Raw genomic sequence first — 27,517 nt, 5'->3', positions numbered from 1 at the left:
ACATCACTGGGTGAAACAGTCATTATATGGAGGTTTAGTGAACACTACATCAATGGGTGATACAGTCATTATCTGGAGGTTTAGTGACCACTACATCAATGGGTGAAATAGTCATTATCTGGAGGTTTAGTGACCACTACATCACTGGGTGAAACAGTCATTATCTGGAGGTATAGTGACCACCACATCACTGGGTGAAACAGTCATTATCTGGAGGTTTAGTGGCCACTACATCAATGGGTGAAACAGTCATTCTCTGGTGGTCTAGTGTTCACTACATCAATGGGTGAAACAGTCATTATCTGGACGTTTAGTGACTCCACTACATCAATGGGTGAAACAGTCATTATCTGGAGGTTTAGTGACTCCACTATATCAATGGGTGAAACAGACATTATCTGGAGGTTTAGTGACCACTACATCACTGGGTGAAACAGTCATTATCTGGAGGTTTAGTGACCACCACATCACTGGGTGACACCGTCATTATCTGGAGGTTTTGTGACCACTACATCAATGGGTGAAATAGTCATTATCTGGAGGTTTAGTGACTCCACTACATCACTTGGTAAAACAGTCATTATCTGGAGGTTTAGTGACCACTTCATCACTGGGTGAAACAGACATTATCTGGAGGTTTAGTGGCCACTTCATAATTGGGTGATACAGTCATTATCTGGAGTTTTAGTGACCCCACTACATCACTGGGTGAAACAGTCATTATCTGGAGGTTTAGTGACCACTACATCACTGGGTAAAACATTCATTATCTGGAGGTTTAGTGACCACTACATCAATGGGTGAAACAGTCATTATCTGGAGGTTTAGTGACAACTACATCAATGGGTGAAACAGTCATTATCTGGAGGTTTAGTGACAACTACATCAATGGGTGAAACAGTCATTATCTGGAGGTTTAGTGACCACTACATCAATGGGTGAATCAGTCATTATCTGGAGGTTTATTGACCACTACATCATCAATGGGTGAAACAGTCATTATCTGGAGGTTTTGTGCCACTACATCGATGGGTGAAATAGTCATTATCTGGAGGTTTAGTGACTCCACTACATCACTGGGTAAAACAGTCATTATCTGGAGGTTTAGTGACCACTACATCACTGGGTGAAACAGTCATTATCTGGAGGTTTAGTGACCACTACATCACTGGGTGAAACAGTCATTATCTGGAGGTTTAGTGACCACTACATCAATGGGTGATACAGTCATTATCTGGAGGTTTAGTGACTCCACTATATCAATGGGTGAAACAGTCATTATCTGGAGGTTTAGTGGCCACTACATCACTGGGTGAAACAGACATTATCTGGAGGTTTAGTGACCACTACATCACTGGGTGAAACAGTCATTATCTGGACGTTTAGTGACTCCACTACATCAATGGGTGAAACAGTCATTATCTGGAGGTTTAGTGACTCCACTATATCAATGGGTGAAACAGTCATTATCTGGAGGTTTAGTGGCCACTACATCAATGGGTGAAACAGTCATTATCTGGAGGTTTAGTGACAACTACATCAATGGGTGAAACAGTCATTATCTGGAGGTTTAGTGACAATTACATCAGTGGGTGAAACAGTCATTATCTGGAGGTTAGTGACCACTACATAAATGGGCGAAACAGTCATTATCTGGAGGTTTATTGACCACTACATCATCAATGGGTGAAAGAGTCATTATCTGGAGGTTTAGTGACCACTACATCAATGGGTGAAACAGTCATTCTCTGAAGGTTTTGTGACCACTACATCGATGGGTGAAATAGTCATTATCTGGAGGTTTAGTGACTCCACTACATCACTGGGTAAAACATTCATTATCTGGAGGTTTAGTGACCACTTCATCACTGGGTGATACAGTCATTATCTGGAGGTTTAGTGACTCCACTACATCACTGGGTGATACAGTCATTATCTGGACGTTTTGTGACTCCACTACATCACTGGTTGATACAGTCATTATCTGGAGTTTTAGTGACCACTACATCACTGGGTGATACAGTCATTATCTGGAGTTTAGTGACCCCACTACATCACTGGGTGAAACAGTCATTATCTGGAGGTTTAGTGGCCACTACATCACTAGGTAAAAACAGTCATTATCTGGAGGTTTAGTGACCACTACATCACTGGGTGAAACAGACATTATCTGGAGGTTTAGTGACCACTTCATCACTGGGTGAAACAGTCATTATCTGGAGGTTTAGTGGTCACTACATCAATGGGTGAAACAGTCATTATCTGGAGGTTTAGTGACAACTACATCAATGGGTGAAACAGTCATTATCTGGAGGTTTAGTGACCACTACATAAATGGGCGAAACACTCATTATCTGGAGGTTTATTGACCACTACATCATCAATGGGTGAAACAGTCATTATCTGGAGGTTTGTGACCACTACATCACTGGGTGAAACAGTCATTATCTGGAGGTTTAGTGACCACTACATCAATGGGTGAAACAGTCATTATCTGGAGGTTTAGTGACCACTATATCAATGGGTGAAACAGTCATTATCTGGAGGTTAGTGACCACTACGTAAATGGGTGAAACAGTCATTATCTGGAGGTTTATTGACCACTACATCATCAATGGGTGAAACAGTCATTATCTGGAGGTTTAGTGACTCCACTATATCAATGGGTGAAACAGTCATTATCTGGAGGTTTAGTGGCCACTACATCAATGGGTGAAACAGTCATTATCTGGAGGTTTAGTGACAACTACATCAATGGGTGAAACAGTCATTATCTGGAGGTTTAGTGACAATTACATCAGTGGGTGAAACAGTCATTATCTGGAGGTTAGTGACCACTACATAAATGGGCGAAACAGTCATTATCTGGAGGTTTATTGACCACTACATCATCAATGGGTGAAAGAGTCATTATCTGGAGGTTTAGTGACCACTACATCAATGGGTGAAACAGTCATTCTCTGAAGGTTTTGTGACCACTACATCGATGGGTGAAATAGTCATTATCTGGAGGTTTAGTGACTCCACTACATCACTGGGTAAAACATTCATTATCTGGAGGTTTAGTGACCACTTCATCACTGGGTGATACAGTCATTATCTGGAGGTTTAGTGACTCCACTACATCACTGGGTGATACAGTCATTATCTGGACGTTTTGTGACTCCACTACATCACTGGTTGATACAGTCATTATCTGGAGTTTTAGTGACCACTACATCACTGGGTGATACAGTCATTATCTGGAGTTTAGTGACCCCACTACATCACTGGGTGAAACAGTCATTATCTGGAGGTTTAGTGGCCACTACATCACTAGGTAAAACAGTCATTATCTGGAGGTTTAGTGACCACTACATCACTGGGTGAAACAGACATTATCTGGAGGTTTAGTGACCACTTCATCACTGGGTGAAACAGTCATTATCTGGAGGTTTAGTGACCACTACATCAATGGGTGAAACAGTCATTATCTGGAGGTTTAGTGACAACTACATCAATGGGTGAAACAGTCATTATCTGGAGGTTTAGTGACCACTACATAAATGGGTGAAACACTCATTATCTGGAGGTTTATTGACCACTACATCATCAATGGGTGAAACAGTCATTATCTGGAGGTTTGGTGACCACTACATCACTGGGTGAAACAGTCATTATCTGGAGGTTTAGTGACCACTACATCAATGGGTGATTCAGTCATTATCTGGAGGTTTAGTGACTCCACTATATCAATGGGTGAAACAGTCATTATCTGGAGGTTTAGTGGCCACTACATCACTGGGTGAAACAGACATTATCTGGAGGTTTAGTGACCACTTCATCACTGGGTGAAACAGTCATTATCTGGAGGTTTAGTGACCACTACATCAATGGGTGAAACAGTCATTATCTGGAGGTTTAGTGACAACTACATCAATGGGTGAAACAGTCATTATCTGGAGGTTTAGTGACCACTAATAAAGAAACACTCATTATCTGGAGGTTTATTGACCACTACATCATCAATGGGTGAAACAGTCATTATCTGGAGGTTTGGTGACCACTACATCAATGGGTGAAACAGTCATTATCTGGAGGTTTAGTGACCACTACATCAATGGGTGATACAGTCATTATCTGGAGGTTTAGTGACTCCACTATATCAATGGGTGAAACAGTCATTATCTGGAGGTTTAGTGGCCACTACATCACTGGGTGAAACAGTCATTATCTGGACGTTTAGTGACTCCACTACATCAATGGGTGAAACAGTCATTATCTGGAGGTTTAGTGACTCCACTATATCAATGAAACAGTCATTATCTGGAGGTTTGGGCCACTACATCAATGGGTGAAACAGTCATTATCTGGAGGTTTAGTGACCACTACATCAATGGGTGAAACAGTCATTATCTGGAGGTTTAGTGACCACTATATCAATGGGTGAAACAGTCATTATCTGGAGGTTTAGTGACCACTATGTAAATGGGTGAAACAGTCATTATCTGGAGGTTTATTGACCACTACATCATCAATGGGTGAAACAGTCATTATCTGGAGGTTTAGTGACCACTACATCACTGGGTGAAACAGTCATTATCTGGAGGTTTAGTGACCACTACATCAATGGGTAAAACAGTCATTATCTAGAGGTTTAGTGACCACTACATCACTGGGTAAAACAGTCATTATCTGGAGTTTTAGTGACCACTACATCACTGGGTGATACAGTCATTATCTGGAGTTTAGTGACCCCACTACATCACTGGGTGAAACAGTCATTATCTGGAGGTTTAGTGGCCACTACATCACTAGGTAAAACAGTCATTATCTGGAGGTTTAGTGACCACTACATCACTGGGTGAAACAGACATTATCTGGAGGTTTAGTGACCACTTCATCACTGGGTGAAACAGTCATTATCTGGAGGTTTAGTGACCACTACATCAATGGGTGAAACAGTCATTATCTGTTTAGTGACAACTACATCAATGGGTGAAACAGTCATTATCTGGAGGTTTAGTGACCACTACATAAATGGGTGAAACACTCATTATCTGGAGGTTTATTGACCACTACATCATCAATGGGTGAAACAGTCATTATCTGGAGGTTTGGTGACCACTACATCACTGGGTGAAACAGTCATTATCTGGAGGTTTAGTGACCACTACATCAATGGGTGATTCAGTCATTATCTGGAGGTTTAGTGACTCCACTATATCAATGGGTGAAACAGTCATTATCTGGAGGTTTAGTGGCCACTACATCACTGGGTGAAACAGACATTATCTGGAGGTTTAGTGACCACTTCATCACTGGGTGAAACAGTCATTATCTGGAGGTTTAGTGACCACTACATCAATGGGTGAAACAGTCATTATCTGGAGGTTTAGTGACAACTACATCAATGGGTGAAACAGTCATTATTATCTGGAGGTTTATTGACCACTACATCATCAATGGGTGAAACAGTCATTATCTGGAGGTTTGGTGACCACTACATCACTGGGTGAAACAGTCATTATCTGGAGGTTTAGTGACCACTACATCAATGGGTGATACAGTCATTATCTGGAGGTTTAGTGACTCCACTATATCAATGGGTGAAACAGTCATTATCTGGAGGTTTAGTGGCCACTACATCACTGGGTGAAACAGTCATTATCTGGACGTTTAGTGACTCCACTACATCAATGGGTGAAACAGTCATTATCTGGAGGTTTAGTGACTCCACTATATCAATGGGTGAAACAGTCATTATCTGGAGGTTTAGTGGCCACTACATCAATGGGTGAAACAGTCATTATCTGGAGGTTTAGTGACCACTACATCAATGGGTGAAACAGTCATTATCTGGAGGTTTAGTGACCACTATATCAATGGGTGAAACAGTCATTATCTGGAGGTTAGTGACCACTATGTAAATGGGTGAAACAGTCATTATCTGGAGGTTTATTGACCACTACATCATCAATGGGTGAAACAGTCATTATCTGGAGGTTTAGTGACCACTACATCACTGGGTGAAACAGTCATTATCTGGAGGTTTAGTGACCACTACATCAATGGGTAAAACAGTCATTATCTAGAGGTTTAGTGACCACTACATCACTGGGTAAAACAGTCATTATCTGGAGGTTTAGTGACCACTACATCACTGGGTGAAACAGTCATTATCTGGAGGTTTAGTGGCCACTACATCAATGGGTGAAACAGACATTATCTGGAGGTTTAGTGACCACTACATCACTGGGTGAAACAATCATTATCTGGAGGTTTAGTGACCACTACATCACTGGGTGAAACAGTCATTATCTGGAGGTTTAGTGACCACTACATCACTGGGTGAAACAGTCATTATATGGAGGTTTAGTGACCACTACATCAATGGGTGATACAGTCATTATCTGGAGGTTTAGTGACCACTACATCAATGGGTGAAATAGTCATTATCTGGAGGTTTAGTGACCACTACATCACTGGGTGAAACAGTCATTATCTGGTATAGTGACCACCACATTTGAAACAGTCATTATCTGTTTAGTGGCCACTACATCAATGGGTGAAACAGTCATTCTCTGGTGGTCTAGTGTTCACTACATCAATGGGTGAAACAGTCATTATCTGGACGTTTAGTGACTCCACTACATCAATGGGTGAAACAGTCATTATCTGGAGGTTTAGTGACTCCACTATATCAATGGGTGAAACAGTCATTATCTGGAGGTTTAGTGACCACTACATCACTGGGTGAAACAGTCATTATCTGGAGGTTTAGTGACCACCACATCACTGGGTGAAACCGTCATTATCTGGAGGTTTAGTGACAACTACATCAATGGGTGAAACAGTCATTATCTGGAGGTTTAGTGACCACTACATCAATGGGTAGTCATTATCAGTGACTCCACTACATCACTGGGTAAAACAGTCATTATCTGGAGGTTTAGTGACCACTTCATCAATGGGTGAAACAAACATTATCTGGAGGTTTAGTGACCACTTCATCATTGGGTGATACAGTCATTATCTGGAGGTTTAGTGACCACTACAAACAGTCATTATCTGGAGGTTTAGTGACTCCACTATATCAATGGGTGAAACAGTCATTATCTGGAGGTTTAGTGACCACTACATCACTGGGTGAAACAGTCATTATCTGGAGGTTTAGTGACCACTACATCATGGGTGAAACAGTCATTATCTGGAGGTTTAGTGACTCCACTACATCAATGGGTGAAACAGTCATTATCTGGAGGTTTAGTGACCACTACATCATGGGTGAAACAGTCATTATCTGGAGGTTTAGTGACCACTACATCAATGGGTGAAACAGTCATTATCTGGAGGTTTAGTGACAACTACACTACATCAATGGGTGAAACAGTCATTATCTGGAGTGACCACTTATGGGTGACCATCTGGAGGTTTACATCATCAATGGGTGAAACAGTCATTATCTGGAGGTTTAGTGACCACTACATCAATGGGTGAAACAGTCATTATCTGAAGGTTTTGTGACCACTACATCGATGGGTGAAATAGTCATTATCTGGAGGTTTAGTGACCACTACATCACTGGGTAAAACAGTCATTATCTGGAGGTTTAGTGACCACTACATCATTATCTGGGTGACTCCACTACATCACTGGGTGATACAGTCATTATCTGGACGTTTTGGTACATTGGTGTCATTATCACTACCATCAATGGGTGAAACAGTCATTATCTGGGTTTAGTGACAACTACATCACTGGGTGAAACAGTCATTATCTGGAGGTTTAGTGGCCACTACATCACTAGGTAAAACAGTCATTATCTGGAGGTTTAGTGACTCCACTACATCAATGGGTGAAACAGTCATTATCTGGAGGTTTAGTGACATCACTACATCATCTGGAGGGTGAAACATCAGTCATTATCTGGAGGTTTAGTGACCACTACATCAATGGGTGAAACAGTCATTATCTGGAGGTTTAGTGACCACTACATCAATGGGTGAAACAGTCATTATCTGGAGGTTTATTGACCACTACATCATCAATGGGTGAAACAGTCATTATCTCATGACCACTCATCACTGGTGAAACAGTCATTATCTGGAGGTTTAGTGACCACTACATCAATGGGTGAAACAGTCATTATCTGGAGGTTTAGTGACTCCACTACATCAATGGGTGAAACAGTCATTATCTGGAGGTTTAGTGGCCACTACATCACACTAGGTTTATCATCACTGGGTGAAACAGTCATTATCTGGAGGTTTAGTGACCACTACATCAATGGGTGAAACAGTCATTATCTGGAGGTTTAGTGACCACTACATCATGGGTGAAACATCATTATCTGGAGGTTTATTGACCACTACATCATCAATGGGTGAAACAGTCATTATCTGGAGGTTTAGTGACTCCACTACATCACTGGGTGAAACAGTCATTATCTGGAGGTTTAGTGACCACTACATCAATGGGTGAAACAGTCATTATCTGGAGGTTTAGTGACCACTACATCAATGGGTGAAACAGTCATTATCTGGAGGTTTAGTGTGAAACCATTACATCAATGGGTGAAACAGTCATTATCTGGAGGTTTAGTGACCACTACATCAATGGGTGAAACAGTCATTATCTGGAGGTTTAGTGACCACTACATCAATGGGTGAAACAGTCATTATCTGGAGGTTTAGTGACCACTACATCACTGGGTGAAACAGTCATTATCTGGAGGTTTAGTGGCCACTACATCAATGGGTGAAACAGTCATTATCTGGAGGTTTAGTGACCACTACATCAATGGGTGAAACAGTCATTATCAGTGGCCACTACATCAATGGGTGGTCATTATCTGGAGGTTTGTGACCACTACATCAATGGGTGAAACAGTCATTATCTGGAGGTTTAGTGACCACTACATCAATGGGTGAAACAGTCATTATCTGGAGGTTTAGTGACCACTACATCAATACATCATCTGGAGGTTTAGTGACCACTACACATCAATGGGTGAAACAGTCATTATCTGGAGGTTTAGTGACCACTACATCAATGGGTGAAACAGTCATTATCTGGAGGTTTAGTGACCACTACATCAATGGGTAAAACAGTCATTATCTGGAGGTTTAGTGACCACTACATCAATGGGTAAAACAGTCATTATCTGGAGGTTTAGTGACCACTACATCACTGGGTGAAACAGTCATTATCTGGAGGTTTAGTGACCACTACATCACTGGGTGAAACAGTCATTATCTGGTGGTTTAGTGTTCACTACATCAATGGGTGAAACAGTCATTATCTGGAGGTTTAGTGACAACTACATCAATGGGTGAAACAGTCATTATCTGGAGGTTTAGTGACCACTACATCAATGGGTGAAACAGTCATTATCTGGAGGTTTAGTGACCACTACATCAATGGGTGAAACAGTCATTATCTGGAGGTTTAGTGACCACTACATCAATGGGTGAAACAGTCATTATCTGGAGGTTAGTGACCACTACATAAATCATTATCTGGAGGTTTAGTGACAGGTTTGGTGACCATACATCACTGGGTGAAACAGTCATTATCTGGAGGTTTAGTGACCACTACATCAATGGGTGAACAGTCATTATCTGGAGGTTTAGTGACCCCACTACATCAATGGGTGAAACAGTCATTATCTGGAGGTTTAGTGGCCACTACATCACTGGGTGAAACAGTCATTATCTGGAGGTTTAGTGACCACTACATCACTGGGTGAAACAGTCATTATCTGGAGGTTTAGTGACCACAATGGGTGAAACATCATCTGGGTGAAACAGTCATTATCTGGAGGTTTAGTGACCACTACATCACTGGGTGAAACAGTCATTATCTGGAGGTATAGTGACCACCACATCACTGGGTGAAACAGTGATTATCTGGAGGTTTAGTGGCCACTACATCAATGGGTGAAACAGTCATTATCTGGAGGTTTAGTGACCACTACATCAATGGGTGAAACAGTCATTCTCTGGTGGTCTAGTGTTCACTACATCAATGGGTGAAACAGTCATTATCTGGACGTTTAGTGACAACTACATCAATGGGTGAAACAGTCATTATCTGGAGGTTTAGTGACCACTACATCAATGGGTGAAACAGTCATTATCTGGAGTTTTAGTGACTCCACTACATCAATAGGTTAAACAGTCATTATCTGGAGGTTTAGTGACCACTACATCACTGGGTGAAACAGTCATTATCTGGAGGTTTAGTGACCACTTATCACTGGGTGAAACAGTCATTATCTGGAGGTTTAGTGACCACTACATCAATGGGTGAAACAGACATTATCTGGAGGTTTAGTGACCACTACATCACTGGGTGAAACAATCATTATCTGGAGGTTTAGTGACCACTACATCACTGGGTGAAACAGTCATTATCTGGAGGTTTAGTGACCACTACATCAATGGGTAAAGCAGTCATTATCTGGAGTTTTAGTGACCCCACTACATCATCTGGAGGGTGAGAAACAGTCATTATCTGGAGGTTTAGTGGCCACTACATCAATGGGTAAAACAGTCATTATCTGGAGGTTTACTGACCACTACATCACTGGGTAAAACAGTCATTATCTGGAGGTTTAGTGACCACTACATCACTGGGTGAAACAGTCATTATCTGGAGGTTTAGTGACCACTACATCACTGGGTAAAACATTCATTATCTGGAGGTTTAGTGACCACTTCATCACTGGGTGATACAGTCATTATCTGGAGGTTTAGTGACTCCACTACATCACTGGTTGATACAGTCATTATCTGGAGGATTAGTGACCACTTCATCACTGGGTGATACAGTCATTATCTGGAGGTTTGGTGGCTCCACTACATCACTGGGTGATACAGTCATTATCTGGAGGTTTAGTGACTCCACTACATCACTGGGTGATACAGTCATTATTGCCCGTTCTACTTCTGGACATCAGTGTGGCTGCGGAACATGAAGAACTTTATCAATCACCATCTGGTTATCTCTCTCTCTCTAATTTAAGGGCTTTATTCGCATGGGAAACATATTTTAACATTGCCAAAGCAAGTGAAGTAGATAATAAACAAAAGTGAAATAAACAATAAAAATTAACAGGAAACATTACCCTCACATAAGCTCCAAAAGAATAAAGACATTACACATGTCATAGTATGTCCATACAGTGTCGTAATGATGTGCAAATAGTTAAAGTACAAAAGGGAAAATAAATAAACATAAATATGGGTTGTATTTACAATGGTGTTTGTTCTTCACTGGTTGCCCTTTTCTTGCGACAACAGGTCACAAATATTGCGGCTGTGATGGCGCATGGCTCAATCTCTCATGGCTCAAAGTAGAGGAGAGATTGACTTCATCACTACGTGTTTTTGTAAGAAGTGTTAACAAGCTGCATACCCCACAAGAAATGCCACCAGAGGTCTGTCTAAACTACTAACACACAGCTCAGACACCCATCCATACCCCACAAGACATGCCACCAGAGGTCTGTTTAAACTACTAACACACAGCTCAGACACCCATCCATACCCCACAAGACATGCCACCAGAGGTCTGTTTAAACTACTAACATACAGCTCAGACACCCATCCATACCCCACAAGACATGCCACCAGAGGTCTGTCTAAACTACTGGCACACAGCTCAGACACCCATCCATACCCCACTAGACATGTCACCAGAGGTCTGTTTAAACTACTAACACACAGCTCAGACACCCATCCATACCCCACAAGACATGCCACCAGAGGTCTGTCTAAACTACTAACACACAGCTCAGACACCCAACATACCCCACAAGACATGCCACCAGAGGTCTGTTTAAACTACTAACATACAGCTCAGATACCCATACATACCCCACAAGACATGCCACCAGAGGTCTGTTTAAACTACTAACATACAGCTCAGGCACCCATACATACCCCACTAGACATGCCACCAGAAGTCTGTTTAAACTACTGGCACACAGCTCAGACACCCACCCTTACCCCACAAGACATGTCACCAGAGGTCTGTCTAAACTACTAACACACAGCTCAGACACCCACCCTTACCCCACAAGACATGCCACCAGAGGTCTGTCTAAACTACTAACACACAGCTCAGACACCCACCCTTACCCCACTAGACATGTCACCAGAGGTCTGTCTAAACTACTAACACACAGCTCAGACACCCACCCTTACCCCACAAGACATGCCACCAGAGGTCTCTTCACAGTTCCCAAGTCCAGAACAGACTATGGGAGGTGTACAGTACTACATAGAGCCATGACTACATGGAACTCTATTCCACAGTACTACATAGAGCCATGACTACATGGAACTCTATTCCACAGTACTACATAGAGCCATGACTACATGGAACTCTATTTCACAGTACTACATAGAGCCATGACTACATGGAACTCTATTCCACAGTACTACATAGAGCCATGACTACATGGAACTCTATTCCACAGTACTACATAGAGCCATGACTACATGGAACTCTATTCCACAGTACTACATAGAGCCATGACTACATGGAACTCTATTCCACAGTACTACATAGAGCCATGACTACATGGAACTCTATTCCACAGTACTACATAGAGCCATGACCACATGGAACTCTATTCCACAGTACTACATAGAGACATGACTACATGGAACTCTATTCCACAGTACTACATAGAGACATGACTACATGGAACTCTATTCCACAGTACTACATAGAGACATGACTACATGGAACTCTATTCCACAGTACTACATAGAGCCATGACTACATGGAACTCTATTCCATATCAGGTAACTGATGCAGAAGTAGAATCAGATTTAAAAAACAGGTAAAAATACACCTTATGGAACAACAGGGACAGTGAAGAGACACATACAGGTACAGACAAGCATACACATGCATACACACCACACACATGTACACATGGATTTTGGTTCTAGATATGTGGTAGTAGAGTAGTGGGCTGCCTTGACCTCGGTTATACAGGCAAAATCAAACTAGTTCCTTCGCACTATGGCAGACTCCCTGTAAATTCATTCACTAAAGCAGGGTCATTCCCCGTTCATTCTGTCTAAACAAATAGTTTTAGACTCCTGTATCATTACTGAAAAAGTTTAGATTTGTGATGCTTTAAAATCAGCATTTCATCTCAGCAGGTTTCCTATTTTACATATATGGTGGTCATACTGATCTTAGCCAATCAGCTGACTGTTCTTCCTACATACAGCCTCCAGTTGACTGTTCTTCCTACATACAGGCAATCAGCTGACCGTTCTTCCTACATACAGCCAATCAGCTGTTTGTACTTCCAACATACAGCCAATCAGCTGACTGGCTCTAGAAATCACCATTGTTCCCTTAGGTTTATTACTGGTGATGGTTCTAGAACTCACCATTGTTCCCTTAGGTTTATGGTGATGGTTCTAGAACTCACCATTGTTCCCTTAGGTTTATTACTTGTGATGGTTCAAGAACTCACCATTGTTCCCTCAGCTTTGTTATTGGTGATGGTTATATAACTCACCATTGGGCCCTGAGGTTTATTACTGGTGATGGTTCTAGAAATCACCATTGGGCCCTGAGGTGTATTACTGGTGATAGTTCTAGAACTCACCATTGTTCCCTAAGGTTTATTACTGGTGATGGTTCTAGAACTCACCATTGTTCCCTTAGGTGTATTACTGGTGATAGTTCTAGAACTCACCATTGTCCACTAAGGTTTATTACTGGTGATGGTTCTAGAACTCACCATTGTTCCCTTAGGTGTATTACGATGGTTGTAGAACTCACCATTAGGCCCTGAGGTTTATTACTGGTGATAGTTCTAGAAATCACCATTGGGCCCTGAGGTGTATTACTGGTGATAGGGTAGCCTAGTGGTTGGAGTGTTGGACTAGTAACCGGAAGGTTGTGAGTTCAAACCTCCGAGCTGACAAGGTACAAATCTGTCGTTCAGCCCCTGAACAGGCAGTTAACCCACTGTTCCCAGGCCGTCATTGAAAATAAGAATTTGTTCTTAACTGACTTGCCTGGTTAAATAAAGGTAAAATAAAAAAAATAAAAAATAAATAGTTCTAGAACTCACAATTGTTCCCTTAGGTTTATTACTTGTGATGGATCGAGAATTCACCATTGGGCCCTGAGGTGTAATACTGGTGATGATTATTATACTCACCATTTTTTTTGTGTGTCAAAAAAGTGGGTTGCTCCTCTTTGTACGTAAGGTGAGAGCAGCATTTTCTTTAAACAAATGACCAACCCCGGTCTAAGGCTTGGATAACACTGGCTTGGATAACCCAGTCTCAGGCTTGGATAACCCGGTCTTAGGCTTGGATAACACTTGCTTGGGTAACTCAATCTCGGGCTTGGATAAGACTGGCTTGGATAAGACTGGCTTGGATAAGACTGGCTTGGATAACCCAGTCTCGGGCTTGGACAACACTGGCTTGGATAACCCAGTCTCGGGCTTGGACAACACTGGCTTGGATAACCCAGTCTCTGGATTGGATAACACTGGATTGGATAACCCGGTCTCGGGTTTGTACAACACTGGCTTGTCTATGGCTGGGAAAACACTGGCTTGGACAACCAAGTCTCAGGCTTGAATAACACTGGATTGGATAACCAAGTCTCGGGCTAGTAGAACACTGGCTTGGATAACCCAGTCTCGGGCTTGGACAACACTGGCTTGGATAAACCAGTCTCTGGCTTGGATAACCCGGTCTCTGGCTTGGATAACCCGGTCTCTGGCTTGGATAACCCGGTCTCTGGCTTGGATAACCCGGTCTCATGCTTGGATAACACTGGACTGGAAAACCCGGTCTCAGGCTTGAATAACACTGGCTTGGATAACCTGGTCTCTGGCTTGGATAACACTGGCTTGGATAACCCAGTCTCAGGCTTGGATAAACACTGGCTTGGATAACCCGGTCTCTGGCTTGGATAACCCGGTCTCATGCTTGGATAACACTGGACTGGATAACCCGGTCTCAGGCTTGGATAACACTGGCTTGGATAACCCGCTCTCGGGCTTGTACAATATTGGCTTGTCTATGGCTTGGAAAACCCAGTCTCGGGCTTGGACAACACATGCTTGGATAACCCAGTCTAGGGCTTGGACAACACTAGCTGGGATAACCCGGTCTCTGGCTTGGATAACACTGGCTTGGATATCCCAGACTCAGGCTTGGATAACACTGGCCTGGATAACACGGTCGCTGGCTTGGATAATAGTGGCTTGGATAACCCGGTCTCAGGCTTGGATAACACTGGCTTGGATAACCCGGTCTCAGGCTTGGATAACACTGGCTTGGATAACACTGGCTTGGATAACCCGGACTCAGGCTTGAATAACACTCGCTTGGATAACCCAGTCTAGGGCTTGGACAACACTAGCTGGGATAACCCGGTCTCTGGCTTGGATAACACTGGCTTGGATATCCCAGACTCAGGCTTGAATAACACTGGCTTGGATAACACTGGCTTGGATAACCCGGACTCAGGCTTGAATAACACTCGCTTGGATAACCCAGTCTCAGGCTTGAATAACACTGGCTTGGATAACCCGGTCTCTGGCTTGGACAACCCGGTCTCTGGCTTGGATAACCCGGTCTCTGGCTTGGAAAACACTGGCTTGGATAACCCGGTCTCTGGCTTGGATAACCGAGTCTTGGGCTTGGACAACACTGGCTTGGATAACCCAGTCTCATGCTTGGATAACCCAGTCTCGCGCTAGGAGAACACAGGCTTGGATAACCCGGTCTCAGGCTTGGATCACACTGGCTTGGATAGCCCAGTCTCGGGCTTGGACAACACTGGCTTGGATAACCCAGTCTCGGGCTTGGACAACACTGGCTTGGACAACCCAGTCTCGGGCTTGTACAACACTGGCTTGTCTATGGCTTGGAAAACACTGGCTTGGATAACCCAGTCTCGGGCTTGGACAAGATTGGCTTGGATAACCCAGTCTCTGGCTTGGATAACCCGGTCTCTGGCTTGGATAAACACTGGCTTGGATAACCCGGTCTCAGGCTTGGATAACCCGGTCTCTGGCTTGGATAACACTGGCTTGGATAACCCGGTCTCAGGCTTGAATAACCCAGTCTCTGGCTTGGATAACCCGGTCTCTGGCATGGAAAACACTGGCTTGGATAACCCGGTCTCTGGCTTGGAAAAAACTAGCTTGGATAACCCGGTCTCTGGCTTGGATAATCCAGTGTCAAGCTTGGACAAAACTGGCTTGGATAACCCAGTCTCTGGCTTGGACAACCCGGTCTCTGGCTTGGATAACCCAGTCTCTGGCTTGGATAACCCGGTCTCTGGCTTGGAAAACACTGGCTTGGATAACCCAGTCTCTGGCTTGGAAAACACTGGCTTGTATAACCCAGTCTCTGGCTTGGATAACCCAGTCTCGGGATTGGACATCACTGGCTTGGATAACCCAGTCTCGGGCTTGGACAACATTGGCTTGGATAACCCAGTCTCTGGCTTGGATAACCCGGTCTCTGGCTTGGATAACACTGGCTTGGATAACCCAGTCTCAGGCTTGGATAACACTGGCTTGGATATCCCAGACTCAGGCTTGGATAACACTGGCCTGGATAACACGGTCGCTGGCTTGGATAATAGTGGCTTGGATAACCCGGTCTCAGGCTTGGATAACACTGGCTTGGATAACCCGGTCTCTGGCTTCGGTAACACTGGCTTGGATACCCCGTTCTCAGGCTTGTATAACAATGGCTTGGATACCCCGGTCTCAGGCTTGAATAACACTGGCTTGGATAACCCGGTCTCAGGCTTGAATAACACTGACTTGGATAACCCGGTCTCGGGCTTGGACAACACTGGCTTGGATAACCCAGTCTCGGGCTTGGACAACACTGGCTTGGATAACCCGGTCTCAGGCTTGGATAACCCAGTCTCGGGCTTGGACAACACTGGCTTGGATAACCCAGTCTCGGGCTTGAATAACACTGGCTTGGATAACCCGGTCTCAGGCTTGGATAACACTGGCTTGGATAACACTGGCTTGGATAACCCGGACTCAGGCGTGAATAACACTGGCCTGGATAACCCGGTCTCAGGCTTGAATAACACTGGCTTGTATAACCCGGTCTCAGGCTTGAATAACACTGACTTGGATAACCCGGTCTCGGGCTTGGACAACACTGGCTTGGATAACCCGGACTCAGGCGTGAATAACACTGGCCTGGATAACCCGGTCTCAGGCTTGAATAACACTGGCTTGGATAACCCGGTCTCAGGCTTGAATAACACTGACTTGGATAACCCGGTCTCGGGCTTGGACAACACTGGCTTGGATAACCCAGTCTCGGGCTTGAATAACACTGGCTTGGATAACCCGGTCTCAGGCTTGGATAACACTGGCTTGGATAACACTGGCTTGGATAACCCGGACTCAGGCGTGAATAACACTGGCCTGGATAACCCGGTCTCAGGCTTGAATAACACTGGCTTGTATAACCCGGTCTCAGGCTTGAATAACACTGACTTGGATAACCCGGTCTCGGGCTTGGACAACACTGGCTTGGATAACCCGGACTCAGGCGTGAATAACACTGGCCTGGATAACCCGGTCTCAGGCTTGAATAACACTGGCTTGGATAACCCGGTCTCAGGCTTGAATAACACTGACTTGGATAACCCGGTCTCGGGCTTGGACAACACTGGCTTGGATAACCCAGTCTCGGGCTTGGACAACACTGGCTTGGATAAACCGGTCTCAGGCTTGGATAACCCAGTCTCGGGCTTGGACAACACTGGCTTGGATAACCCAGTCTCGGGCTTGAATAACACTGGCTTGGATAACCCGGTCTCAGGCTTGGATAACACTGGCTTGGATAACACTGGCTTGGATAACCCGGACTCAGGCGTGAATAACACTGGCCTGGATAACCCGGTCTCAGGCTTGAATAACACTGGCTTGTATAACCCGGTCTCAGGCTTGAATAACACTGACTTGGATAACCCGGTCTCGGGCTTGGACAACACTGGCTTGGATAACCCAGTCTCGGGCTTGGACAACACTGGCGTGGATAACCCAGTCTCAGGCTTGGACAAAACTGGCTTGGATAACCCAGTCTCTGGCTTGGACAAAACTGGCTTGGATAACCCAGTCTCTGGCTTGGACAACCCGGTCTCTGGCTTGGATAACCCGGTCTCTGGCTTGGAAAACACTGGCTTGGATAACCCGGTCTCTGGCTTGGATAACCTGGTCTCAGGCTTGAATAACACTGGCTTGGATAACCGAGTCTCGGGCTTGGACAACACTGGCTTGGATAACCCAGTCTCATGCTTGGATAACCCAGTCTCGGGCTAGGAGAACACAGGCTTGGATAACCCGGTCTCAGGCTTGGATCACACTGGCTTGGATAGCCCAGTCTCGGGCTTGGACAACACTGGCTTGGATAACCCAGTCTCGGGCTTGGACAACACTGGCTTGGACAACCCAGTCTCGGGCTTGTACAACACTGGCTTGTCTATGGCTTGGAAAACACTGGCTTGGATAACCCAGTCTCGGGCTTGGACAAGATTGGCTTGGATAACCCAGTCTCTGGCTTGGATAACCCGGTCTCTGGCTTGGATAAACACTGGCTTGGATAACCCGGTCTCAGGCTTGGATAACCCGGTCTCTGGCTTGGATAACACTGGCTTGGATAACCCGGTCTCAGGCTTGAATAACCCAGTCTCTGGCTTGGATAACCCGGTCTCTGGCATGGAAAACACTGGCTTGGATAACCCGGTCTCTGGCTTGGAAAAAACTAGCTTGGATAACCCGGTCTCTGGCTTGGAAAAAACTAGCTTGGATAACCCGGTCTCTGGCTTGGATAACCCAGTCTCAGGCTTGGACAAAACTGGCTTGGATAACCCAGTCTCTGGCTTGGACAACCCGGTCTCTTGCTTGGATAACCCAGTCTCTGGCTTGGATAACCCGGTCTCTGGATTGGATAACCCGGTCTCTGGCTTGGAAAACACTGGCTTGGATAACCCGGTCTCTGGCTTGGAAAACACTGGCTTGTATAACCCGGTCTCTGGATTGGATAACCCAGTCTCGGGCTTGGACATCACTGGCTTGGATAAACAAGTCTCGGGCTTGGACAACACTGGCTTGTATAACCCAGTCTCGGGCTTGGACAACACTGGCTTGGATAACCCAGTCTCGGGCTTGGACAACACTGGCTTGGATAACCCAGTCTCATGCTTGGATAACCCAGTCTCGGGCTAGGAGAACTCTGGCTTGGATAACCCGGTCTCAGGCTTGGATCACACTGGCTTGGAAAACCCAGTCTCGGGCTTGGACAACACTTGCTTGGATAACCCAGTCTCGGGCTTGTACAACACTGGCTTGTCTATGGCTTGGAAAACACTGGCTCTGATAATCCAGTCTCGGGCTTGGACAAGATTGGCTTGGATAACCCACACTCTGGCTTGGATAACCAGGTCTCAGGCTTGGATAACACTGGCTTGGATACCCCGGTCTCAGGCTTGGATAACACTGGCTTGGATAACCCGGTCTCTGGCTTGGATAACACTGGCTTGGATACCCCGGTCTCAGGCTTGGATAACACTGGCTTGGATAACACGTTCTCAGGCTTGAATAACACTGGCTTGGATAACCTAGTCTCTGGATTTGATAACCCGGTCTCTGGCATGGAAAACACTGGCTTGGATAACCCGGTCTCTGGCTTGGAAAACACTGGCTTGGATAACCAGGTCTCTGGCTTGGATAACACTGGCTTGGATAACCCAGTCTCAGGCTTGGACAACACTGGCTTGGAAAACCCAGTCTCAGGCTTGAATAACACTGGCTTGGATAACCCGGTCTCAGGCTTGAATAACACTGGCTTGGATAACCCGGTCTCGGGCTTGGACAATACTGGCTTGGATAACCCAGTCTCAGGCTTGGATAACACTGGCTTGGATAACCCGGTCTCAGGCTTGGATAACACTGGCTTGGATACCCCGGTCTCAGGCTTGAATAACACTGGCTTGGATAACCCGGTCTCAGGCTTGAATAACACTGGCTTGGATAACCCGGTCTCCTGCTTGGATAACACTGGCTTGGATAACACTGGCTTGGATAACCCGGCCTCAGGCTTGAATAACACTGGCTTGGATAACCCGGTCTCAGGCTTGGACAACACTGGCTTGGATAACCCAGTTACAGGCTTGGATAACACTGGATTGGATAACCCATTCTCGGGCTTGGACAACACTGGCTTGAATAACCCGGTCTCGGGCTTGGACAACACTGGCTTGGATAACCCAGTCTCAGGCTTGGATAACACTGGCTTGGATAACCCAGTGTCTGGCTTGGATAACACAAGCTTGGATAACCCGGTCTAAAGCTTGGATAACACAAGCTTGGATAACCCAGTTACAGGCTTGGATAACACTGGATTGGATAACCCATTCTCGGGCTTGGACAACACTGGCTTGGATAACCAGGTCTCTGGCTTGGATAACCCAGTCTCGGGCTTGGACAACACTGGCTTGGATAACCCAGTCTCGGGCTTGGACATCACTGGCTTGGATAACCCAGTCTCTGGCTTGGATAACCCGGTCTCTGGTTTGGAAAACACTGGATTGGATAACCCGGTCTCGGGCTTGGACAACACTGGCTTGCATAACCCAGTCTCTGGCTTGGATAACCCGTTCTCTGGCTTGGATAAACACTGGCTTGGATAACCCAGTCTCAGGCTTGGACAACACTGGCTTGGATAACCCAGTCTCGGGCTTGGACAGCACTGGCTTGGATAACTCAGTCTATGGCTTGGATAACTCGGTCTATGGCTTGGAAAACACTGGCTTGGATAACCAAGTCTCAGGCTTGAATAACACTGGCTTGGATAACCCGGTCCCAGGTTTGGATAACACTGGATTGGATAACCCAGTCTCGGGCTTGGACAACCCAGTCTCGGGCTTGGACAACACTGGCTTGGATAACCCAGTCTCTGGCTTGGATAACCCGGTCTCTGGCTTGGATAACACAGGCTTGGATAACCCAGTCTCAGGCTTGGATAAACACTGGCTTGGATAATCCGGTCTCATGCTTGGATAACCCAGTCTCAGGCTTGCATAACACAGACTCAGGCTTGGACAACACTGGCTTGGATAACCGGTCTCGGGCTAGTAGAACACTGGCTTGGATAACCCGGTATCAGGCTTGGATCACACTGGCTTGGATAACCCAGTCTCTGGCTTGGATAACCCGGTCTCTGGCATGGAAAACACTGGATTGGATAACCCGGTCTCTGGCTTGGAAAACACTGGCTTGGATAACCCGGTCTCTGGCTTGGATAACACTGGATTGGATAACCCGGTCTCTGGCTTGGATAACACTGGATTGGATAACCCGGTCTCTGCCTTGGATAACACTGGATTGGATAACCCGGTCTCGGCCTTGTCTATGGCTTGGAAAACACTGGCTTGGATAACCCAGTATCGGGCTTGGACAACACTGGCTTGGATAACCCAGTCTCAGGCTTGGATAACACTGGCTTGGATAACACGGTCTCTGGCTTGTATAACCCGGTCTCAGGCTTGGATAACACTCGCTTGGATAACCCAGTCTCAGGCTTGAATAACACTGGCTTGGATAACCCAGTCTCAGGCTTGGATAACACTGGCTTGGATAACCCGATCTCAGGCTTGAATAACACTGGCTTGGATAACCCGGTCTCGGGCTTGGACAACACTGGCTTGGATAACCCAGTCTCGGGCTTGGACAACACTGGCTTGGTTAACCCAGTCTCAGGCTTGAATAACACTGGCTTGGATAACCCGGTCTCAGGCTTGGATAACACTGGCTTGGATAACCCAGTCTCAGGCTTGGATAACACTGGCTTGGATAACCCGGCCTCAGGATTGAATAACACTGGCTTGGATAACCCGATCTCAGACTTGAATAACACTGGCTTGGATAACCCAGTCTCATGCTTGGATAACCCAGTCTCGGGCTAGGAGAACACTGGCTTGGATAACCCGGTCTCAGGCTTGGATCACACTGGCTTGGAAAACCTAGTCTCGGGCTTGGACAACACTGGCTTGGATAACCCAGTCTCGGGCTTGTACAACACTGGCTTGTCTATGGCTTGGAAAACACTGGCTCTGATAACCCAGTCTCGTGCTTGGACAAGATTGGCTTGGATAACCCGGTCTCTGGCTTGGATAAACACTGGCTTGGATAACCCGGTCTCAGGCTTGGATAACCCGGTCTCTGGCTTGGATAACACTGGCTTGGATACCCCGGTCTCAGGCTTGGATAACACTCGCTTGGATAACCTGGTCTCTGGCTTGGATTACACTGGCTTGGATACCCCGGTCTCAGGCTTGGATAACACTGGCTTGGATAACCCGGTCTCAGGCTTGTATAACACTGGCTTGGATAACCCAGTCTCTGGCTTTGATAACCCGGTCTCTGGCTTGGACAACACTGGCTTGGATAACCCAGTCTCAGGCTTGGATAACACTGGCTTGGATAACCCAGTCTCTGGCTTGGATAACACAAGCTTGGATAACCCGGCCTAAAGCTTGGATAACACAAGCTTGGATAACCCAGTTACAGGCTTGGATAACACTGGATTGGATAACCCATTCTCGGGCTTGGACAACACTGGCTTGGATAACCAGGTCTCTGGCTTGGATAACCCAGTCTCGGGCTTGGACAACACTTGCTTGGATAACCCAGTCTCGGGCTTGGACATCACTGGCTTGGATAACCCAGTCTCTGGCTTGGATAACCTGGTCTCTGGTTTGGAAAACACTGGATTGGATAACCCGGTCTTTGGCTTGGACAACACTGGCTTGGATAACTCAGTCTCTGGCTTGGATAACCCGGTCTCTGGTTTGGAAAACACTGGATTGGATAACCCGGTCTTTGGCTTGGACAACACTGGCTTGGATAACCCAGTCTCTGGCTTGGATAATACGTTCTCTGGCTTGGATAAACACTGGCTTGGATAACCCAGTCTCAGGCTTGGACAACACTGGCTTGGATAACCCAGTCTCGGGCTTGGACAGCACTGGCTTGGATAACCCAGTCTCTGGCTTGGATAACCCGGTCTCTGGCTTGGAAAACACTGGCTTGGATAACCCGGTCTCTGGCTTGGATAACACTGGATTGGATAACCCGGTCTCGGGCTTGTACAACACTGGCTTGTCTATGGCTGGGAAAACACTGGCTTGGATAACCAAGTCTCAGTCTTGAATAACACTGGCTTGGATAACCCGGTCTCAGGTTTGGATAACACTGGATTGGATAACCCAGTCTAGGGCTTGGACAACACTGGTTTGGATAACCCAGTCTCTGGCTTGGATAACCCGGTCTCTGGCTTGGATAACCCGGTCTCTGGCTTGGATAACACAGGCTTGGTTAACCCAGTCTCAGGCTTGGATAAACACTGGCTTGGATAACCCGGTCTCTGGCTTGGATAACACTGGATTGGATAACCCGGTCTCTGGCTTGGATAACACTGGATTGGATAACCCGGTCTCGGGCTTGTCTATGGCTTGTAAAACACTGGCTTGGATAACCCAGTATCGGGCTTGGACAACACTGGCTTGGATAACCCAGTCTCGGGCTTGCATAACACAGACTCAGGCTTGGACAACACTGGCTTGGATAACCGGTCTCGGGCTAGTAGAACACTGGCTTGGATAACCCGGTATCAGGCTTGGACCACACTCGCTTGGATAACCCAGTCTCTGGCTTGGATAACCCGGTCTCTGGCATGGAAAACACTGGCTTGGATAACCCGGTCTCTGGCTTGGAAAACACTGGCTTGGATAACCCGGTCTCTGGCTTGGATAACACTGGATTGGATAACCCGGTCTCTGGCTTGGATAACACTGGATTGGATAACCCGGTCTCGGGCTTGTCTATGGCTTGGAAAACACTGGCTTGGATAACCCAGTATCGGGCTTGGACAACACTGGCTTGGATAACCCAGTCTCGGGCTTGGACAACACATGCTTGGATAACCCAGTCTCGGGCTTGGACAACACTAGCTGGGATAACCCGTTCTCTGGCTTGGATAACCCATTCTAAGGATTGGATAACATTTGTTTGGATAACCCAGTCTCAGGCTTGGATAACACTGGCTTGGATAACCCGGTCTCAGGCTTGGATAACACTGGCTTGGATATCCCAGACTCAGGCTTGGATAACACTGGCTTGGATATCCCAGACTCAGGCTTGGATAACACTGGCTTGGATAACCCAGTCTCATGCTTGGATAACCCAGTCTCGGGATTGGATCACACTGGCTTGGATAACCCAGTCTCGGGCTTGGACAACACTGGCTTGGATAACCCGGTCTCAGGCTTGGACAACACTGGCTTGGATAACCCGGTCTCAGGCTTGAATAACACTGGCTTGGATAACCCGATCTCAGGCTTGAATAACACTGGCTTGGATAACCCAGTCTCATGCTTGGTTAACCCAGTCTCGGGCTAGGAGAACACTGGCTTGGATAACCCGGTCTCAGGCTTGGATCACACTGGCTTGGAAAACCCAGTCTCGGGCTTGGAAAACACTGGCTCTGATAACCCAGTCTCGGGCTTGGACAAGATTGGCTTGGATAACCCGGTCTCTGGCTTGGATAAACACTGGCTTGGATAACCCGGTCTCAGGCTTGGATAACACTGGCTTGGGATACCCCGGTCTCAGGCTTGGATAAAACTGGCTTGGATAACCCGGCCTCAGGCTTGAATAACACTGGCTTGGATAACCTGATCTCAGGCTTGAATAACACTGACTTGGATAACCCAGTCTCATGCTTGGATAACCCAGTCTCGGGCTAGGAGAACACTGGCTTGGATAACCCGGTCTCAGGCTTGAATAACACTGGCTTGGAAAACCAGATCTCGGGCTTGAATAACACTGGCTTGGATAACCCAGTCTCGGCTTTGGACAACACTGGCTTGGATAACCCAGTTTCGGGCTTGAATAACACTGGCTTGGATAACCCAGTCTCGGGCTTGGACAACACTGGCTTGGATAACCCAGTCTCAGGCTTGAATAACCCGGTCTCAGGCTTGGATAACACTGGCTTGGATAACCCGGTCTCGGGCTTGGAAAACACTGGCTCTGATAACCCAGTCTCGGGTTAGGAGAACACTGGCTTGGATAACCCGGTCTCAGGCTTGGATCACACTGGCTTGGAAAACCCAGTCTCGGGCTTGGAAAACACTGGCTCTGATAACCCAGTCTCGGGCTTGGACAAGATTGGCTTGGATAACCCGGTCTCTGGCTTGGATAAACACTGGCTTGGATAACCCGGTCTCAGGCTTGCATAACCCGGTCTCTGGCTTGGATAACACTGGCTTGGATACCCCGGTCTCAGGCTTGGATAACACTCGCTTGGATAACCTGGTCTCTGGCTTGGATAACACTGGCTTGGATACCCCGGTCTCAGGCTTGGATAACACTGGCTTGGATATCCGGTCTCAGGCTTGTATAACACTGGCTTGGATAACCCAGTCTCTGGCTTTGATAACCCGGTCTCTGGCTTGGACAACACTGGCTTGGATAACCCGGTCTCAGGCTTGGATAACACTGGCTTGGATAACCCAGTCTCTGGCTTGGATAACACAAGCTTGGATAACCCGTTCTAAAGCTTGGATAACACAAGCTTGGATAACCCAGTTACAGGCTTGGATAACCCGGTCTTTGGCTTGGACAACACTGGCTTGGATAACCCAGTCTCGGGCTTGGACAACACTGGCTTGGATAACCCAGTCTCAGGCTTGAATAACCCGGTCTCAGGCTTGGATAACACTGGCTTGGATAACCCAGTCTCAGGCTTGAATAACCCGGTCTCAGGCTTGGATAACACTGGCTTGGATAACCCGGCCTCAGGCTTGGATAACACTGGCTTGGATAACCCGGCCTCAGCCTTGGACAACACTGGCTTGGATAACCCGATCTCAGGCTTGAATAACACTGGCTTGGATAACCCAGTCTCAGGCTTGGTTAACCCAGTCTCAGGCTTGGACAACACTGGCTTGGATAACCCGATCTCAGGCTTGAATAACACTGGCTTGGATAACCCAGTCTCAGGCTTGGATAACATTGGCTTGGATAACCAAGTCTCTGGCTTGGATAACACAAGCTTGGATAACCCAGTCACAGGCTTGGATAATACTGGATTGGATAACCCGGACTCGGGCTTGTACAACACTGGCTTGTCTATGGCTGGGATAACACTGGCTTGGATAACCCAGTCTCGGGCTTGGACAACACATGCTTGGATAACCCAGTCTCGGGCTTGGAAACACTAGCTGGGATAACCCGGTCTCTGGCTTGGATAACACTGGCTTGGATAACCCAGTCTAAGGATTGGATAACACTGGTTTGGATAACCCAGTCTCAGGCTTGGATAACACTGGCTTGGATAACCCAGACTCAGGCTTGGATAACACTGGCCTGGATAACCCAGTCTCGGGCTTGGAAACACTAGCTGGGATAACCCGGTCTCTGGCTTGGATAACACTGGCTTGGATAACCCAGTCTAAGGATTGGATAACACTGGTTTGGATAACCCAGTTACAGGCTTGGATAACACTGGATTGGATAACCCATTCTCGGGCTTGGACAACACTGGCTTGAATAACCCGGTCTCGGGCTTGGACAACACTGGCTTGGATAACCCAGTCTCAGGCTTGGATAACACTGGCTTGGATAACCCAGCCTCTGGCTTGGATAACACAAGCTTGGATAACCCGGTCTAAAGCTTGGATAACACAAGCTTCGATAACCCAGTTACAGGCTTGGACACCACTGGCTTGGATAACCCAGTCTCGGACTTGGACATCACTGGCTTGGATAACCCAGTCTCTGGATTGGATGACCCGGTCTCTGGTTTGGAAAACACTGGATTGGATAACCCAGTCTCGGGCTTGGACAGCACTGGCTTGGATAACCCGTTCTCTGGCTTGGATAAACACTGGCTTGGATAACCCAGTCTCAGGCTTGGACAACACTGGCTTGGATAACCCAGTCTCGGGCTTGGACAGCACTGGCTTGGATAACCCAGTCTCTGGCTTGGATAACCCAGTCTCTGGCTTTGATAACCCGGTCTCTGGCTTGGAAAACACTGGCTTGGATATCCCGGTCTCTGGCTTGGACAACACTGGCTTGGATAACCCAGTCTCGGGCTTGGACAACACTGGCTTGGATAACCCAGTCTCTGGCTTGGATAACCCGGTCTCTGGCTTGGATAACACAGGCTTGGATAACCCAGTCTCAGGCTTGGATAAACACTGGCTTGGATAACCCGGTCTCTTGCTTGGATAACACTGGCTTGGATATCCCGGTCTCTGGCTTGGACAACACTGGCTTGGATACCCCAGTCTCGGGCTTGGACAACACTGGCTTGGATAACCCAGTCTCTGGCTTGGATAACCCGGTCTCTGGCTTGGATAACACAGGCTTGGATAACCCAGTCTCTGGCTTGGATAACCCGGTCTCTGGCTTGGAAAACACTGG

Source organism: Oncorhynchus masou, chromosome 19 (genome assembly GCF_036934945.1).
Source record: "Oncorhynchus masou masou isolate Uvic2021 chromosome 19, UVic_Omas_1.1, whole genome shotgun sequence".
Lineage (NCBI taxonomy): Eukaryota > Metazoa > Chordata > Actinopteri > Salmoniformes > Salmonidae > Oncorhynchus > Oncorhynchus masou.
This window is presented reverse-complemented; position numbering follows the sequence as displayed.